General features: G+C 35.6%; 1 protein-coding gene across 7 annotated transcripts in view; it reads right to left on the reverse strand.

The window, feature by feature from the left end:
- NCOA2 (nuclear receptor coactivator 2) overlaps positions 1 to 21231 on the reverse strand; it is a 295825-nt gene that overhangs the window by 209163 nt on the left and 65431 nt on the right. Inside the window, exon 1 of one of the 7 annotated variants that reach the window (XM_038579484.1) lies at positions 11663 to 11835. The exons of the other annotated variants lie outside the window; for them this stretch is intronic. The gene's annotated coding sequence lies outside the window, so the exon portion shown is untranslated. Of the gene's footprint in view, positions 1 to 11662; positions 11836 to 21231 lie in introns of those variants that run through there. 7 annotated transcript variants of the gene reach the window in all.

Below are 21231 nucleotides of genomic sequence, written 5' to 3' on the forward strand. Positions count from 1 at the left end.
ACCCTTTATCTTGGAGTCTGAGCCACTACATATGTCTGACTACCTTGAAGCCACCATACCAGGAGGAAGCCCAACCTAGCTATGTGAAGAGGCCATAGGAAAAATATATGCTCAGCCAGCCCCAATCCATTCCAGCTACTAAGAAGAGTTCCTGAGCCTCTCAGCTGAGACTCCATACACCACAGAAACAAGCCATCTCTGCTATGCTCTGTCCAAATTCCTAACCCACAGAATTATGATATCATAGTAAGTTGTTTAAGCAACAGGTAACTAGAATAAAAACTAACAGCTTTTCATAAATAGTAATAAAGACTTTAAAGAAAAAAGGAAACATCTCAGGAAGACTAGCTAGAAACCAGAACGGTATCCAACACAAAAGAGGATTATGGTACATAAGATAAATATAAATCCATTTATTCACTTACCCAACAAATATTTATAATACTAGGACCTATAAATAGGGATATACACAGGCTCTGGAAATGCTTTAAAAAAAGGTTCTGACTTCAAGGAACTTACAGACTAGAAAATATTCTGTATAATAGTGTCTTTCTGTATACTTTTTAATGTTTTTCACAAAAATAACACAATCAACAATTCAGATACAACCAATATATGCAGACCAATCTCAGAGTGACTTGGGGTTGGAGTTCCTCTAAGAAAAGGAAGTGAAGATTGAATCAAAATCCCACAAAAGGTCATTTGCAGTTTGTAATATCTCAGCATGCCTTCGTTAACTATAGTATATAATAAAATGTTTGGATTCTCATTTCAGACTATAAATTCAAGGCATGTGTAACTAATCCTTTTTTATTTTTTCTTCATCAAGTATCAGGTTAAAGAACCTTTAGAGATATTATTACAAAGATGCCGGGTAGGCCTTTTCTACTTTACTGCAGTTGAGATTTGGGGACCCAAAATGGGCAAAACAAGTAAGGTCAGTAGTAAGTTGTTTTAACAAGATTTATTTCTGTCTAGGTGTGCTACAGTTTAAACAAACACACTTACTATTCCAGTGACTAAAATAATTTTCACTGCTCCTTTTATTAAAGCATAGACAATTTCACCTTTCATATTATTCTCAGGGTTCTAAAATTATTCACACTTTTTCTATTTACAGGATTTCTCTATTCAAATTTCACAGGAGGGCAAAAAGAACACAAATAGGGAAAATTATTTTACCAGTTTTTTGGGTTTTTTTAACTAGGTATTTTTAAATACAGGAAAATGTTTGATCTCATGTTGTAAAAGAATGCAACAGTAAATAAGCATGTTCAAGTCCTCCTTCCTGGCCCAAAGACCATAGCATGTCTTAAGATCATCAGCACCTAACAAACTGCCTCTGTAAAGGGTACTCAGCAAATATGTATGGACTGATAATGCATTTATTCCCCAGTAATTTTTTAAGTGTAATAAAAATAAGCAATGCTATTTTCTGTTTTGGTAAATATTTGAGGCAAAGAGAAAAGGATGATGTTTTCAAAAGTGGTCACAAAGAAACATACCTTCTCATTTTCTCGGTAAAACACTGAAAGAGGTATGGTGGAGGTAGGATATATTAACAAATTCTTTGTGCTCTAATGTCAAAATTCTAAAGGTGTGACAAACACTCACTTAAAATATAAATGGCCCATGTTTATCTTTTCTCTCATCATTTTAGTTTTAGCACATTACACAGTAATTTGTCAGAATTTCCTTTTAAAAACATGACACAAAAGAAAAAAAATCTACTGCCAAAAAGTAATTTCTTAATATTTTTGCCAAAATATACTATGAAAGTCAAAACACAGTAGTGAACAAGAATATAATTAGGAACTTAAAAATTATAATACTAACATTTCATTATAAAAAGTAACAATATCTGGGAAGAAGATACTCTAGAATATCTGACTTGGGACACCTGTGTGGCTCAATGGTTGGGCACCTGCCTTCTGCTCAGGGTGTGATCCTAGAGTCCAAGGATTGAGTCCCACATCGGGCTCCCTGCATGGAGCCTGCTTCTCCCTCTGCCTGTGTGTGTGTGTGTGTCTCTCATGAATAAATAAAATCTTAAAAAAAAAAAAAAAGAATATCTGACTGGACAGTTGGCTCACTGTTTCTCTTTTCTAGACTGCTCTGGAGGTTAGCACGGAATGAAACCACGTATCAGGAGACCAGGCCATCCTCCTAGACTTCCCTATGAGATTCAAGGCCAATCACTTAACATCTCCTGGCTTCAGTTCCTCAGTGAAAGAAAGAGAGAGTGGCATAATTATCTCAATCCCACTTTAGCCCTAAAAAATTCTACTGTCCTCAAGTAAAGGGCCATTAGTCTAAATAAATAGGATTTGAAGACACCCACATCTTCTACTTGCCTAATATTAAGGCACAACCATTTCCCTAATCTTACATTAAGCTCTACAAGTTTCAAATACCTACAGATAGATTATTTTTCTCTTATTTTATCTTGACAACAATTCTGTGAGGTGGACTCTGAGTATGTAATTATTTTAATTTTTTTTATTTTAATTTTTATTTATGATAATCACACAGAGAGAGAGAGAGAGAGAGAGGCAGAGACACAGGCAGAGGGAGAAGCAGGCTCCATGCACCAGGAGCCCAACGTGGGACTCGATCCCAGGTCTCCAGGATCGTGCCCTGGGCCAAAGGCAGGCGCTAAACCGCTGTGCCACCCAGGGATCCCTGAGTATGTAATTATTATGTGCATTAGACAAATGTCAAAAGGAAGGTTCAGTGAAATTGTGATTTGATTAAAGTCACTCAGCCAAAAAAGGGGAAAAAAGGCCTAGAAATTAGATCTTCTGACTCCCAGCTTTGCTTAAACTTCCAGAAAAAGCCACTTTTTAAACTACAAAATAAATTACATACCAGTAAGAAAGAAAAAAATATGGTGCTATTTTTGAGTGGCTACATTGTTTCTTTAAATTTTAATATCCTGTATCTTAAATTCCCTAGGATAACATAATTTGGGGCCTTTATGTCTCAAAATTATTTTCAAGAAAATCCCAGAGGCTTAAATGTGCTATAAAAATACTGCCATATATCAAAGTTTTCTAAATTGACGTATATTCCTTGACAAAAAGGTTCCGTGGTAAAATAAAATTTGAAAATATATGTAGATTAACAATGCACACCAGCTTTTCAGTTTCGTGTGCCATTTCGCAAATGTGTTGCTCAATATACATTTCAGACATTTAAAAAATACCAGCTCACACTCTAAGGCACTTTTATTCCAATGAACACATCTTAGAAAATACTTCCATACATTTTTTTTTTTTTTTTTAGAGAAAATCATTTGCTAAGCAAAACAAAATTACCACAATTTTCCCTTACTTTCCCAGCATATATATATTTTCATACTTTCTGAAATGGTAAAGTATCTTACAAGTGTACATTTAATGTGACAGTGTTTCTTTTTATTTTTCCTGGAAAGTTGCTAATCCGATACTGTACTTTACAATAAATAGCAACTTGGAATAGAGGAACTACTGTAAAAATCTTCTCATAATCATAAAGTGTACTCTCTGTAACACAAATGGCATCATATGAAAACGTTTCACCCCGTAGTCATGCTCCATCAATTACCCAGAACTGACACTGAAGAACCTAAGAGGAGACCATAATTCAGATAGAAGCATACATTTTGAACAGGTATTAGCAAAGACATGTAATCAGGGGAAAATATTCATTACAGCAATAATTTTTGAACCAATCTTCAAATATTATAAGGATTTATATCTAAAATTGGAAGCTAACATTTACAAGTAAAGGGTGAGTCAAATTACTTAATCACTGGGCCCAGTGAACCTAACGGTAACATGGAAGCAACTATAAGTGTGGTTTCTGCCCTATTTAGAAAATAGCAAACTCTAAGGCAAAGGCTAATTAGCTAATCTGAATGTATCTTCCGCTCCTGATTTTATAGCACTTGATGAATTTGAGTCCCAAAGGAATGAGACATTTCTAACCCTTCGTCCAGACAACTATGAATTCTCTAATACAAATTAACCAAATACACTTTCTTCTTACTTCCATCTAATGATGTTTAGCAGGTCCAAAAATACTTTCAAATGCTTTTGGAAATCTAAGGCAGCTTAGGAACTCGAGCTGTTTTTAGTAATGGTATTTTAAAAGTGGTAGAACTCACCACTTCAGGCAAAGAGGTATGACTTGTCACTGGTAATAGTGGTAACATGGCAGAGTGAAGAGAGCTATTTTGAGAAAATAAGAGACTGTGGGTTCTAGTCTTAAACCTCACTCTTCCCCTCATATACATGAAATTTAATGCTTATGTAATTCACAAATTAAACATGTTTTAAAATGAAAGAAATTACAGCAGAATAAGTTATGTATTCATTTTTAAAGTTACAGCAAAAAAAATCTTTTTTAGGAATAGAAGCAGTCAGGGTTGCCTAAAAAATTTTTGATATTTCTGTTCTTCCTACTCCTTAAATGTTTACACAAGTGTCCCCCCACACACACCCCTACCCACTTCTCTTGCGTCCATTTTAGAATGTGGAAGGTAATTCTCAGATACAGAGTAAATTTCAAAAGCCACTTCCTTGTCCACAAATACATGAACAAGTCATATTTTAAAATAAAGCATAGAATACCACAAAAAGTCTCACAAAAACTATCAAAGTATAGTATGCATCACCAACCTATAGTTATCCTATTTTCAGCTATGGGGTAAAAGCCACCTTTCTGCAAATGAGTTTAGGCTTCAAGTGCTAGATTGAGGAAGATGAACAAGTCTAAAAATCAAGATTCACTTATAAAATGGCAAAAGTAAAAATGTGCTCACATATTATGATTAACATTAAATAATAAATATTAAAACAGTTTAAAAAAACAATAACTAGAGGAATAAATGTTTATTGACTTGGAAAGATGGTTGCAGCGTATTGGCAGATGTAAAAAGCAGGCTGTGAAAATAAAAAATATAATATGTGATCCACCCTTCCCCCCTCCCCAAAGAAAAGAGAAATAACAACTAACAGCATTTTTTAGAAGGTCACAACAAAAAGATGAAAACTACCCAAACTCCACAGCAAAACTGGCCTCTATGAGCACATTGCTAAAATGGACCATTTATTCACCTTTAGGTCATTTTCAAGTATAACACTGGGAAGTGAGGGCTTTGAAATGTTCTTTGAATATGTAAGCAAGCAGTATACATTTCCTAAGTGTAAAATATAAGTTAAAAAAATAAGCTTAATGAAGAAGATTAACATTTAAGCTTTCTGAAATTATTCATCAGTAGTTAAGTTTTTGGGTTTTTTTTAGGATACAAAAATTGTATTTGTATGTAAAAAAGACCATTGCCTTTCTTGGCTGTATTTCCAATGATATGCCTTCTAACTTTGAGAATTTAACCATTTCTCACTGATGAGCTCTCTTCAGATAGATTACAGAAATGTAGGTCTGGTCAGTAATCAATGCTGTCCAGAGGACATTTCCTTCAAGTAACCATTCCTTTTAACCAAAAGGAGTGCAGAAATGATAAAGCCTACATGGACTGACACTAGTCACTCCTACACAACATAGGATGCCTTTTGATGCCGAAATCTCCAGCATGTTCAATGAAATACTAGTAAGTGAATAAGTTCTGAAGTGCTAAAGAAGACAGTGCATTGTGCTTTGTAATCACTTTGTGATCATATCTTATTAGAAATCAGGTAAGATACTTGACACTGATTATAAAGGACTGATAATCCAACTTGTAAATGTAAAAGTACTTTCATCTGTGATCTCTTCTTCCTATAGTTTAGCTATTTCTTTGGGCACCGAACACCTCTAAGGAAAAGAAAGGGTTGAGAAAATGAGGTAAAATTCCAATGTATGAATTTCATCCCCAGTAAAAGCACTTAAAAAACAAAACAAACAGAATAATCTCTTAGAAACCTAAAAGAAAATACACTAAAATACTAAAAGTGGTTATGTGAGGATGGTGCCATTGTGGGTAAATTCTTTAATGTACACACCTTCTAAATTATAACCATATTACCAATAGTTATATTTAAACCAAACAATGAAAGAATTGTTGAGAACATAAGTTATAAGTTATAATCATTGATTTAAAATATTTTTAGCCATCCTGGGTTTATTTTCTATAAGATAAAAGGGAAGTTGCCTATATAACTTAGCAATGTAAACAAATACAAAAATATCTCAAAGTTATTCCCTTCTCATTGTCTGTGTGAAGGAAGGGAAAGAAATAAAGGAAATGAAAGCCATGAGTACACACTCACAAACCAAAACCACAAGAAAAATAATCTAAAACCAGACAGAAGGCAAGAGAAAAGCAAGACTCTCTACATAAGAAGTGATTTTGCAACACTAATAGGGCAAACCCACATTCCTGCCACAAGCCTCCTGCTTTCAAACAGGCCACACAGCTGGCGGTCTTGAAAGCTTTCCAGATAGGAACCAAGATAGTAAAAGAAATCAGTAGGTCTCAGGATTGAACTAAACCCTAAACTGATTCTGATGAAACACGGCCCTGCTGGGGTATAATATTTTTTTTTTTTTTTTTTTTTTTTTTTTTTTTGCTGGGGTATAATATTAAGGCAGCCAGAAACTCAGTTAAATAGATGATTATAACTTTTATAGAATAAGCCTGAAGAAATACTGTTTTGAATATGGCCCTCTTTAGTTAATAATGAACTGTCCAAAGTATTGAAAAGTACATACATACTTTCTAGAGAGAAAAATACGTCCACATGATGCACAACATAGGGAGGATGAGGCACCACGCTGAGAAATAATCTAGAGGTATGCCTCATGTAAAACCTACTCTTGGTAAACTGTGTTTGTGTAGTTATTGAGTCTAGTTTCCTCTTGAAGTCAAGGCACCATGTGGTTGAAAAGAAAGTCTCTAGATTTGGAGACTGAACTTGTTTACAAGGGCTCAAGGGCTGTTTAATGCACTGTTTTAAAGACATCACAAAATCTTCACCAAGCCCAGGAAGCATTGCCTATGAAACTATTAAACCAACTCCCAGAAATCCCAAACACTTCTCTCAATCCCTATAGAACTCTCTAAAGCAGCACTCTGGTTTTGTTTTCAGAACATTCAAGAAATTACTCATCCACAAGAGATCTGAGTAGGTTTACCTGAAGAGCTGGCTGTGCTACATCCATCTTCTTTCTCATAGAGGAAGTTGTGATACTAGGGCATTCTTTGCCAAACAGGAAGGAAGTAAAACAGCTTTCTTTTGTACGAGGAATGCTTTTTATTTTTGGAGCTAAAGTATACCTCATAAATTTGCTTCCTAGATAATGCTTCCCTCTCATTGCCAATAAGTTACTTATTTCATCATATCACCTAAATATAGCACTAGGAAAATCATCATGTTTTCCATTAACTATACACTGATAACCTATACTACAATTTTTTAGGAATGGGTCTTACTAAAATCTGCTTTCTTCAGCAAAGTCATTGTGCCCTTAGATCTTAGTCAGGACTATCAATAATTAGTTCATTCCTATTATAAAGATTTACTGATATTTAAGATAAACAGTAATGATTATTATAACACAAATGGCATAGATAAATGTTATGAGCTTCCTGGGGCACCAGGGTGGCACAGTCTGTCAAGCATCTGACTCTTGGTTTCAACTCAGGTCCTGATCTTGGGGTTGTGAGATAGGGTCCGGTGTTCAGCTCCATGCTCAGCGCTGAGTCTGCTTAAGACTCATTCTTCCTCTCTCCTTCTGCCCCTCCCACCTGTGCTCTAAAATAAATAAATATATTTTTTTAAATGTTATGAGCTTTTCACTTGAAAGCAATATTCATTCCAAGTACAGAAAACTATAGATTTCAATAAGCAAGACACCATTTATGATTATAGGCAATACTGTAAGAGCAATATGAAATTTATCAATATTATTCAAAATGTAATGTCTAGCTCCATTATTTGGATTTAAGTACAGTTTTCCCTTTAGTATCCTCATCTCTGAGAGGTTTTAAGATCTAATAAAATTCGTATAAGTTTTGGACCCCAATAAACCAATGTTCAAATACTGACTTCAGCCATTTACCATTATATATGATCCTGAACAAGTTAATTTAAAACCTCTCTCTGAAAAAAATTAAATCAATCAATCAATCAATCAATCAAACAAACCTCTCTCTGGTGCTTGCTTTGGCAGCACATATACTAATACCTCTCTCCATCTCAATTTCTCTAACTGTAAAATGGCAATAATATGTATCATGTTGAGGGTATAAGAAAACAGAAAAGAAGTAAAGCACCTAAGGAAGGGTCTGGACCATAGAGGTGCCTGCGAATTACAGCAATGACTATAACCATTACTGAAGTTGTAGAGATCAACCAACTAGCCAAATAGCCACAAAAGTGAAGTGCTCAGAACTTTTAGAAATATTTTAAAGAATCTGTTTTACAACTGCTTTTACACTTGTATTTCTAGGTGCTACAAAGCCAAATAGAACCTCTGTCATTAGGCTGTGTCATGAGACTTCTATTAGGTACTTTCTTGACGTTAGTGAGAGGCAAGCTAGTATTCCATCACCACTTGAAACCCAAGGACTGCCAATTACTGAGTCAGATTTAACTAATACATAAACTACTCAGACTATGATAAACACTTTGGGAGGCTCATCAAATTTTTCAACAGCTAGTCAGTGAGTATTTATTGAGTCCACTGTGTATACAACCTTGTACTGGAAACTTGGCACACATATCAATGTCCAAACATAATCCCTGCCCTCAAAGAGTTTACCATCTACAGGAAATAAACAAACAAGAAATTAAAGAAAAATGCAGGAAAATATATCATTCTTAGTATAATAGTTGGCTGAAGATGGTTATGCTGAGTGGTTGGTGGACAACTGATGTTCATTAGAAAAGCTTCTTTGAGTCAGTCAGGTTTTTTTATGTTTTAAAAACAGAAGAGAATATCATGGATGACTAATAGATGAGAGGTAGTTATAAATTACAAATTGGACAGTAAGAAAGCACATCAATGCAGGATGAAACTTAAGTAATTTTCACAGTGAAAAGCAAAATTATCTGAGGTAGGAAAAGAATAACATTTAGCAAACTTTTAAAAAGTTATTGAATTTAGAGTGATAATAGCCTAATCTGAAAATTTAATAAAACTTCTTAAATGAGTATTGGCACATTAACTCCTTTGCTATTTATTCAAGCTGGGGTGAGGGTAGTAATTGTCTGAGGATACTGAATTTACTACCAAGACCAAGTTTCTATAAAACAATGGGTAAATCAAATGGCTGATTATATAGTTATGTTGTCTCACTCAGTAAATATTGCCTACCAAGCTATCTTTAATCTTTCTGTCATCTGATGTGAGCCTATGAGTAGAACTTTCAGATTTTCTAGGAAAAAATAAAACAAATCCAAATAGAGGGCCAAAATTTAAGAATATATATATGTATACATAAGTGTTCAAATATTACATGGCAAGTTAACAGTCTTACCACAGCATCGTGACCCTCAGCAGGGATAAACAAACTTTCCCACTCAGGGTCCCACTTCCTGAGTCCAGACCTTCAACTGTCCCGAGAACTGGTCCCACATACCCTAATGAAATCTGCAACTCTCTCTCTCTCCTGATCTTTTTTTTTTTTTTTTTTTTTTTAAGATTTTATTTACTTATTCATGAGAGAGACAGAGAGAGACACAGGCAGAGGGAGAAGCAGGCTCCATGCAGGGAGCTCAATGTGGGACTCGATCCCAGGACTCCAGGATCACGTCCTGGGCCAAAGGCAGACACTAAAACGCTGAGCCACCCAGGGATCCCTCCTGATTTGTCTTAAATAATAAAGCACTCCATTTCTCAAGATATTCATATGCCTAAGATGCACTAATTCTTAGGACAAAATACACCAAATAAGCTTGTGATTATTTCACTTCATATTTCCCTATCTTCCTCATCCTATCAAAATATATATGGTATCTAACTCCAAAAATATATGCTGACATTTATCTTGTCAATTTGTGTCCAAAATCGAGCACAAATTTCATTCACTTACTCCTTTTAAATTTATCAAGCACCAGGTTCCAGAGGGTATAAAGAAAGTTGTATTTTTTTTTTTTAAGAAAGTTGTATTAATATTATCCTTACTCTTACAAAATGTACTCTATAAGCCAACAATCTCTAAAAGAAAATTAATACCCTTTCCTACTCATTCCAAGAAGACTTTGCAATCCCTAGAACTTGCTCTATAGAGCATCAGAATAAGTCTTCTGTTTTCAAACTTGGCCTCAGGTCTGGGGCAGCTCTTTCAAGTGAAGTCAGTTCTACCTTTCTTCCTCTAATAAAGTTATTATTCACTCTGTTCTTTTAGATTTTCTTAAGATTATAAAAAGAATGTTCATTTTGAAAAACAGAAGAGAGAAATATGTTCACTACCACCCTCCACCCCTAAAGCACCTTTTGTCAATAGTTCAGTTATATTTCCATTTAGTGTATTTCTTTCAGGTGTTTTTCTATCCCTATCTTTAAATATTCCCTATTTAACAATACTGTTTCACTGTTTACAGAAACTGCAAGATGGAAATCTTTGTACATAAATCTTCATCTAGATATAGGACTACTTCCTTAAAACAATATTAGGAGTAGCATTCCTAGGTCAGAAGATTTGATGGACTGATGGTAAGGCAAGGTTCCTGATCTCTAAAGCCAAAATGATTTTCAGAAAATACCAATTTACACCACAAACCAGTAGTTCATGAAAATGTTCTTTGGTTACAACCTAATTAACAAAGAGCAGATTCGTTCATTCATTCAATTTACTAATCTGACAGGTAGAAAGTGGCATCTTACTACAGTTTTCACTTTTTTTTTTTATTTAAGAGTCTAATCTATTTTTCATAGATGTTAAAATGAAACTTAGCTTTCCCCAGAAATGGGCCACCCATGTCAGATGGGTCAGATGGGTGACATGGGTGGCCCATTAACTCGGTCTAGTATTCTGGTCTTTCTGGCCAAAGCTTAGTCACCTCTATATCATCACCTCATAAATGGAGGCCATTACCACCAACTAAGCAGTAGACTGATCTCCCTGAAACATACCGACCATACTAGTGACAGAGGCAGCTCAAATGGAGTGACCAGCAAACCAGCTTGTACTACTCTACCTCCCCTTAACTGACTGGCAAGACAAGTCAAAAACACTGGGTTAACATCTAACAGATTTCCACAGAAACTCCAACTGTTCTTAATAGTATTTTTCTCAATTTTCCCTTAGTACCTATATGATATACTTCAATGTAGTACTACTTTCAAAGTTTTATAGTACTTGTAACACAAACTGAGTCTGTGTATACACACACACACACATATATGCCTAAAGCACACAGGCTTTTACCCTTATTATTTAAGTTTTCTCACATATATATGAAAGGATATAGGTATTTCACTATTACTAGTTCAAAATAGTGATAGCAATAAAACTAATATAAATAAAGTCACAGAAAACTGTCCCTTGTTTTTCATATACATACAGAGACAGACAGACAGACAGCAAGCACACACCCGAGCACAACACTGTAATCCCTACAATTACACAGAGAACCTAAACTCGAAGGGCATGTCTTTTGAAAAATTATCTGTAATATAGAAGGTTCACACAAGGAAAAGTGATAGCAAGTTTTTAATCTTAATTTAATGTTACCTATATACAATGAATCAGGAAGACTGCTGGGTCATATCCTCAGTGAGCCAATGTTGAAGACTGAAGCCCCAAAGCTAGCGAAGTACCCTTGTCCCTTATGCAGACTTACTCCTAGACATATAGGTAGCTCAAAGCTATCTCCCCAACAGTCATGATCTTCCAGATGCCTAAAAGGCAGAACAGGAGAGGGGGTGAGAAATTTAACTTTCAGTAATTTTAAGCTTTAAAGTAAATTTATTGGTAGTAGTCCATAAACTCAACCCTGACTTATAAAAGGCAGAAATGGTCTTAAAAGAATTAAAGGCCTCAGCTACCTTACTGAGATTCTAATAAATAACTTATTTACTGGGTTTCTCTAGAGACGGCACTCTCAATAGGACAATCAGTAACTCACTCAGTCCTGTCCCATAGCTCTTTACCAACAACTAACTCACTTCACTGCCTTTGCTTAAGCTTTCCTTGCCCAACCTCAAATTTTCCATTTCTGTTACAAAATTACATACATTCTTAAAGTTTGCCCAGAGAGGTTAATACATTCTGCTTTATATCACCGCTTTCCTTACAACATAAGCACACATGACCAGTCTTCAACAACAATCTTGCCATCTATTTGTTTACATTTTGAATAATGGTATTATATAAGGAATATACCTAAAATAGGTTCAGTACGCCTGGTAAAAGAATACGGCAGTATGCCTCCTGTCCTCATAAATGTGTATCTACATTTATCCTGAAATTCTTGCAAAATCCATAATCCTTTCAATCCATTCAAATATTGTCCAAAGGAGATAACTTGAAGCCGAGTACCAAAACTTTTTTAGCTGATATTTCAAAGATAAGTATTTCAAACAATTCTTCAACCCACCCTCTAAATAATACCCCCCCAAAAAAATAGTGGATCAATCACACTGACTGCTAAGAGTTAATTCAGTTAAAAGGCAACCAGTTAAACAAAGCAGAAGTACAAACTGAAAATACAGGTTCACGAGCAACCAAAATGCCCCAGCTAAAGCAAACCTACTAAACTGTGGAAGGAAACCTACTTGGATTTCCAAAGTCATGTTTAATCTTACTAAAGAAAGCATTCATACACTAGATAATATGATTAAACACTGATGTATTCAAAGAGTTGAAACAGAATGAAGATAGGCAGATAAAACAGATAGGTTTTTAAAGCTGCATCACCTACCAAGTGCTTCCAATAATCCTCAGTCCTTTGGGAGACTGCATTTTAATGAACCGACGACATGCATCCCAGAGGTTCAACCCACATTTCCTGATTTCTATGACAAAGATTGTCATTAACCTACCAAGATCACCAGGAATGCAGTACCAGTGTGGCCACACTTAAATAAACCTTTCATCTACTTGAGCAAAACAAAAACACTATGAAACTGGTATGGCAAGTTATACAACTCAGCACTATTATACATTAGTTTCAGATGAGACCGCCTGACTAATCAGCGTACCTGAGACTCATACAAGAAAGCCAAACACGTGGAACTTGCATGAACTTGGAAAAACAAGAACTGATCAAGTCAAGCAATTTTTAGAATAACTTACTGTAAGATTACAAAAACCACCCTGTGGACAAAATTCTAGATCAAGTCCTATAGATTACGTGCAACTGCTATATAGCAAAGAAGATCCTGATTTTTCAGTGATAAAGGTCTTTATTGAGTTCTTCTACAATTTGTAAATTTGTGAATAAAGATCTTTACCATTCTTAAATTCCTTTGAAAATTCCCTTAAATGAAACTAAATGAAACACGTAATTTCTAGAATACTGCACTTGTCCTCTTTGTAGGAAAAACTTCATTAATATCACTGATTAAACAAGCAATCAAGGCTCGCTTATAAAGACAGGGATTAGGGGGAAAAAATAAAACCTCAGAAGTATTCAACCAATCTCCATATAAGTGTATACATTTACATTAAATATTTTTTTGTTCTAAAACATAACTTTCAGTTTCCCTGACACTAGACACCCTACCAGAGTAAGTAAAATTAAAAAGAGAAAAAATTACTAAGACTGAGACTACCAACATATGATAAGCAACTAGAACCCCCATACAGTACTAGTCATGGTCAGAGTGCAAATTTGTACAAACACTTTAAAAAACTGATTGGCTGGTACCTACTAAAGGTCACCATACTATTATTCCCAAGGCTAAGCAATTTCAATCGTTGGTGTATTTCCAAGGTAAGTGAGTGTAAAACATATTAAAAACTAAAAACATGGAGGTGCCTGGGTGGCTCAGTCTGTTAAGCGTCTGCCTTCAGCTCATGTCACGATCTCAGGGTCCTGGGATCGAGTCTCACATTGGGCTTCCTGCTCAGTGGGGAGCCGCCTTCTCCCTCTCCCTCTGCCCCTCCTCCGACTCATATTCGCTCTCTCTCTCAAATAAATATTTTTTAAACTAAAAATATATAAGAATGTGTATAGCACCTTTATTTATAATAGCCAAAAATGGAAATGACCCAGGTATTCATCAATAAGATGAATACATAAATTTCAATATATTCACATAACAGAACACTAAACAGCAATGAAAAATGAAGAAACCAACACCACATGATACAATAAGGATGAATCTCACAAATGCAATAATGGGCAAAAGAAGCCTGATACCAAAGACCACATTATTATTATTCAGTTTTTATAAAGAACAGGGAAAACTAATCAAGAAGGATAGAGATCTATCTATGGGGATCAAGATCAGAAGAGTAGTTAGCTCTGAGGGGACACTAATGAATGGGCACATACAAGAGAGCCTACTGAGGTAGTGGAAATATTCTATATATTGATCTGGGTAGTATTTACAAAGGTGTATATGTATTTACAAATACATAAAAACTCATCTGAGTCATAGTCCATCTTACTTACCACTTACTGGCTTCCTGACCTTCAGTAAGTTTTAACCTCTCCAAATCTAATTTTTTCCTCTCTAGGGTGGGGATAATATCTTTGATATAGGGTTAATTTTAAGATTTTAAAACACTGGAAAAAATAGTTATTACCAAATTTCTTGTTTGCATCAAATGAGGAAAGTGTTGAAAGGATTTATAAATGTCAACAGCAAAAAGCACCAGCTGACATGGAGAAAAAAATCAGACACAATAAATTAAAATCAGTACTAGTCTAATGCCATATAGTATAAAAATAAAAAGTTGAACACAACAAAAATTCATGTGCAGTCACAAGAAAAAAATTATATTTATCTACTTTTAAGGATTATGAATGTGTATAATACATAGGAAAGATTTCTAGTGGAAGTGGTTAGATAAAATAAAAGCAATTTAACATCTGAAGGTTGGTTATCTTCAAGCATCCGAAAATGGTAGTTATGCAAAGCAAATAGATAATTACTGTATTAATATACAGTAATTTTTTTCTCTCTTAAATAAAAACTTTCAATTAGTTAATTTTAAAGCCTCTCATAGTCCCATTCACTTAAGAGGAGTCCATACAGAAAAGAGTTCTAACACTAAGTAAAGAATTAGTTCATTCCAAATTGCCCATAATGGTATATATAGCATTTAATTATAAAAAGCAAACTCTATGCTTAAATTACAACTTCGGCAAAAGTATTATATTTTTAACATAGTATTTCCTGGACTTTTTCTCACAAAAATGGTCAAAAGTAAAGTTATTATCACTTCAAACTGTTCTGCATATGGAAACAACAGCATAAAGCTTTCGTACTAAGCAAACCAAAATAGAATCTAACTTTTACTGACCAGCACAATGCCACAATGCTAAAGTAAAAAGCTTAAAATAACCCAACACGATAGAGTATAGCACATAAGTAATCACAGTCATTTCAATCTGTGAATTTTTACTACAGCTTCTACAGGTCTTTGAATTTATTCTAACTCAAAATTCCACCTTGCTACAACATAAAATACTCCTAAAAATTTTAAACTACTTTTAAAAACTCCCACAACTATATAAATTGTGTACATTTTCCTTTTCACAATTCTTTTCTAAGAAAATGTATAGGTAAAAACAACTAAGATATTCCTACCGTAAGCTAAAATGTCTAAAACTACTGCTATGTATTAATTTGTACCAACATTTAAAAAGCATAACACTTTGATGTTATTTTTATATCTACATTTTTTTACTGGCATTCAATGGCATCCCACCAGAGAAACCAAAGTAAAAATCAGACTTTTTCCAAAGTGAGGCTTTAATTTTCATTTAAACTTTATCTTTAAATGCTTACATTTAAATTTTCTAAAGCAAAATCTCATTCAATGAGGCAGCAATCAAATATATTGTTAACAAAATCATCACGATGTTATAGTCCCAGCAAAGGCAGCTCTTTCATACAGAGACAAATTATAGTTTTAAACATAAGTTATGACATCATGACATGAATGGAGATGCTTGAAAAGGTTAGAGTGCAAAAGTCCCTTCAAGGTCAACAGGATTTACTTTTACATTCATGTTACATGAATTCCTGTATTAAGGTTTCAAAAAAACAATACTTATGAAAAGCAGTCACTATGTGATAATGGAAGCCATTTTAAGACTTGTAAACTATTTCACTAAAAACTCAATTATATAGTAAACAGTAACTGGAATTTAGAAGGGGCTGGGGATGAAGCCAACACAATTGCTTGTAGCTAAAACCGGACAAAGTAAATACTCCCATTTTTTTTAATCTCTAGGAACTAAAAAAAAAAAAAAAAAGCTAGTCAACTTTTTCAGTTAAAAAACACAACTACACTTACGTCTGAGCAGAGAATATGTGCCAAGTTTTGCCTACTGTGAACTAAAATGGCTAGATTCATAAGGTTTAAAACGTACAGGTTTAAAACTATGCTCAATAAATTAAAAGAAAACCACCTACACTTGAATATGCTCCACAATATATTACAATATGATTCGGAGTCTATTTTAAGAACGCTGGTCTGACTAAAACTTTTTCCCAACTTATTCCTCATTCTAGATATTAAAATGAGTCTTTTTCTGTGGAAGTTAATAGAAAACTCTGCCAAAATCCCCTCTATTTTAGTCATAAGTTTTATTGTTGTTACTGGTGTTTAGGGAGGGGCTGGTGAGAAGAATATACATTATATTATGGTATATAAGATATATTGCAATTTAAATAGATTTTAACAACAAATTTTGCTGCTTATATCAAATTAATTTTTTTCCCATTTTAAATAACTCATAAGTGACCAAAGATTGTTTTGTTGCTAATCTTTAAAGATCAAACTCCAGGAGTCCATAGTTCAGGGAAACTCAAGCTTTACAAAACTGGACATGGTTGCTTAATACAGAGAAGAGTAAAAAGTACTGAAATTATCACATTGGAGATGGGGAATAAATTATTTTTATTCACAGAGTACAGTGCCTACATTTTACAGTTACCATCTCAAGTCATCTGAGCAGATCTGAAGGGTAAAAATTACCTTCATTTAACAAAGAAACAGAGAAAAATTAAGTTTAAATAATTGGCCTAGTCTTATTGCTAATGGCAAAGCCAAAATTCGAACCTAAGATTTCATACTCCAAATTCCATTTTCTACCTTTATCCAACTCACTATTTGGTTACAGCATTTGTCAGAGAGCTGGCAAGACCGGTCTTCTCCAACTGCTTACAGGGCATGTTCAAAGACTGGACTTTTTTTCTTAACTGACTTGAAAAAGTTAAGACTCAAAACTAAAATTGAACAAAGTCAAGAATAATCAGAAGCGTTCACTATTACACTGACAGATATCTCAGGGTGCTGGGGCCGTAAAATCACCCTGTGATTTTACCCACATCAGTCCCAGGTCCCCTTCAGCTCTGCACTGCTACTGGCGTAGCAAGATCTCCTGAACTCTCCAGGGCAAACGTGAAGCAGTAAACACCATCAACACTGGCCTGCCTGGGAGGTTAAGCTCCTTGCCCAGTAACAGCACTCATTTCCCTGCACCAACATCACAGTCAATCATCTGGTCAATTAGATTCTTTATCACACACTGCCAGACAATGTACCCATCCACATGCAAAAACTTTACACAAAATTTCCAAATTTCACAGGGAAGGGTCTCTGTGAAAAGAAGGGTCTGCAGTTTACCAGGGTGCCAAGGCATGGAGGTTTGAGAACCACTGGTGTGGGTGCCTACATGAACCCAGCCAATGAAGCCAATATATTGATGGTGACCAGTAAGTGCACTTGTCAATTCAGCAACTAAAGGCCACCCAGGCCCCTCCATCAGCTTGCTCAAACCAAGATTCATCACACAGGCCACCTCCCGATAGCATGCGCCAGGCCTGACCAATACAGCCAATCTATTTTCCAAGAGTGGGTAATACTGGTCAGTTATACTGTCATGCAACAAATGCTATGAACAGAAAATATGCTCATTAATTATGAATTTCACTTCTTCCTCCCTTCCTTTCACCATTTCCTCTATATCATATCAATCCTTTTCTCTTTTCTGACTGCTACTACCCTAGTCTGAGTCTTCATAATTTCACTGTTCAGTAACTTTTTCACTCATCTCTCTCATCTACCCAATCTCTTCTCTATACTGCTGCCAACCTGACCTTTAAAACAGCTTTTATCTCTATGTAACCTGAAACGATTGTTAACACCTCTCCCTAAATTTTAAGGCCTAATTTGTATCCCTCCCAATTTATTAATCCAACCTAATTCCTACTTCAGATGGATACCAGAGAACCAAATCAGCCTCCATAATTAAACAATCACTAAACAGGACCAAGTCAGCCCTCCTGCTTCCTAACACTGTATTTGTCAGCTTGACCTCTGATGGTGTCAACACACGTCATTCCCACACTAAAAACTCTCAAGAGCTCAACGTTGTTTATGTAATTAAGTTCAAACTCCTTAAGAAGACAGTCAAAATTCTCCATGATCTGGCACCCGTCTTGGCTGTTTTCTTATTACAACTGACATGCATCCTGCTCTCTAAGGACACTGAGCATGTGGCCCTTGGTGGCCCTTCTTAGCAGAGATCACCTTGGCCTTCCCTAGATCCAGGTCTTAGTGCTCACCTTGATCCACCTATCAACATCCTTCTCATCTGTCAAGGATGCTCCTACTTCATCCTTCCTTGACCTCACTTCAGAGAATTAGATCTCTCTAGTCTCTTTCCACAAAACTTTCTTTATACTGCTTATCAGGTACTGTCTTGTATTTTAGTTACATCGGTCCACACATCTTATTTTCTCTTTTAGAGCATGAAGCTCTTAAAGGAAGGGGATTCTGATCCGATCTTTCCATCTATCCTAATAACTCGCAGCACGGAAACTTTCTTGAAATACCAGTTACCATAAATACCAACAAATGGAATATATTAAATATATATATTCCATTATATATTTATATTGGATATATAGATGGATCCTTGGCAGAAGCCATCAAATACTCTTCCTAGTAGATATGGTGAGAATAAAACAGTTAAAATGACAAATGTGGATTATCTGCTGACACCCTTGCCTGAATATATTCATTCTGCTCTTCCTACATAAACCACAATCATTTTCTCAGTCACTCTGAACATGTTTCACTCATTCCTGTTTCCATAAGCTCTGCTCACACTGGCCCCCATACATGCCCTACCCCTTCTTCAACTTCCATAATAAACTTTTTCTGGAATGATAGAAACACATTCATACTCATACCACAATGTCTGTTCTCTAGAAAGCATAGCTAAGCCAGCTGCTACTAATAAGTGTCTGCCAATTAAAATACTACACTAAAACAACTGAACAGATTTTACACTAGATTGGCAAGGCTTGTTGTTGTTTAATTGTGGTAAAATACACAAAGCATAAAATTTATTGTCATAATCACTTTTACATGTACAGTTCAATAGCATTCAGTGCACTCACATTAGTGCAGACTGATCTCCAGAATTAGTTTCACCTTGCCAAACTAAAATTCTGTAGCCATTAAACAGTAGTAACTCCCTCATCCCCACCCCTCAACTACCTCCTGCCTCTGGCCCACCATTCTATTTTCTGTCCCTCTGAATTTAATTACTCTAGGTATTTCATATGAATGGATTCATTCAGCGTTTGTCTTTCTATGACTGACTTACTTCACTTAGCAAAGTACCTTCAAGGTACATCCAAGTCATCAGAATTTCCTTCCTTTTGAAGGCTGAATAATATTCCATCGTGTGCATATACCACGTGTGCATACCACATTGTATTTATTCATTCACCTCCCAATACACAGAGTCGCTTCCACCTTTTGGCTATTATGAATGATGCTTCAATGAACGTAAGTGTTTAAATTAGGGTTTAAGAGAACTCAATCACCCTGGGGGTGCTGCATGGAGAGAGGACAAAGGTACCTCATAGGCAAAGAAAGTCACCTTACAAAGCAGGCAAAACTGCAACAAGTTGCCCCTTATAATACTGGAGATAGGTTTAAATATACAAAGATACCAAGAACCAAGAGCTGCTCCCAAAACAAATTAGGAGTTAGTGCTAACATAAGTTTGTTAGTATTTTTTTAATACGTGGCATAGACCCAATATTGACAACTTTAAGGGTGATGCCTATGTACATGTATATACATATATAGGGCCTCTCCTCCACTGCTGAGAAGAACCACCAGTCATACTCAAACAAATGAACCTCTGCTATCACTTGTCCTGGAACATATTAGAAAAGTTGTCCTTGACAAAAGCAGCCCCTTTAATGCTGGCACTTCTGGTATTCTCTATGGAGCTCATTTAGAATCAGGCAATAATACTGTCACTTTCTTCTTCCGTATTTCTAGCTTCCCCCATAAACTCAAACACAGCTCACATTCTTAACCCCCAATTTCCAGGATAAGAGAATAGAATTTGTTCTTGATACAGGAACTTTCACCTGTAGAAGGAGGATTTGCGAATGACTGCACACAAAGCCAGATGTGGGTTCACTCACAGGCAGAAGCTGTCACACTGCCTGCCTCCCAAACATCTAGAAGAGCAAGATGATAAGAATTCCTGCTGACAAATCCCTCCCAGGAATCCCTGTCTGGTGAGCAAAAGCATGAGAGGAAGGGGTCTGACAAAGGAAAGCATCTGGACTCAACTTTCCAAGAAAGATCCTTCTGGATAAGGATACTGATTAAGATACTGATTAAGAGGAGACTGATTAAGAGCACACACTCTGAAGGCAGCATTGAGATTTGAATAATGGCTCTCCACACACTAGCTGTGGGGCCTTAGGCAAGTTACCTAACCTCTGTGTGCCACCTGCAAAATACAGGTAATAACCATACTCTCCTCATAGTGTTGCTATTCTAAGTAAATGAGTTAACATTTTAATATTTTATTTATTTATTCATGAGAGAGAGAGAGAGAGAGGCAGAGACACAGGCAGAGGGAAAAGCAGGCTCCATGCAGGGAGCTGGATGTGGGACTGGATTCCAGGACTCAAGGATCATGCCCTGGGCCGAAGGCAGGTGGTCAACCGCTGAACCACCCAGGGATCCCCCAAATGACTTAATATTAATGAAGCACTTAGGACAATGCTTGTCCCAAAGTAAGCACTATAGCTACAAGTGTTTGTAAAATAAAGAGTAGTTTAAGTCTATGAAAATGCATG

The sequence above is a fragment of the Canis lupus genome, chromosome 29, assembly GCF_011100685.1.
Source record: "Canis lupus familiaris isolate Mischka breed German Shepherd chromosome 29, alternate assembly UU_Cfam_GSD_1.0, whole genome shotgun sequence".
In the NCBI taxonomy this organism is placed as follows: domain Eukaryota; kingdom Metazoa; phylum Chordata; class Mammalia; order Carnivora; family Canidae; genus Canis; species Canis lupus.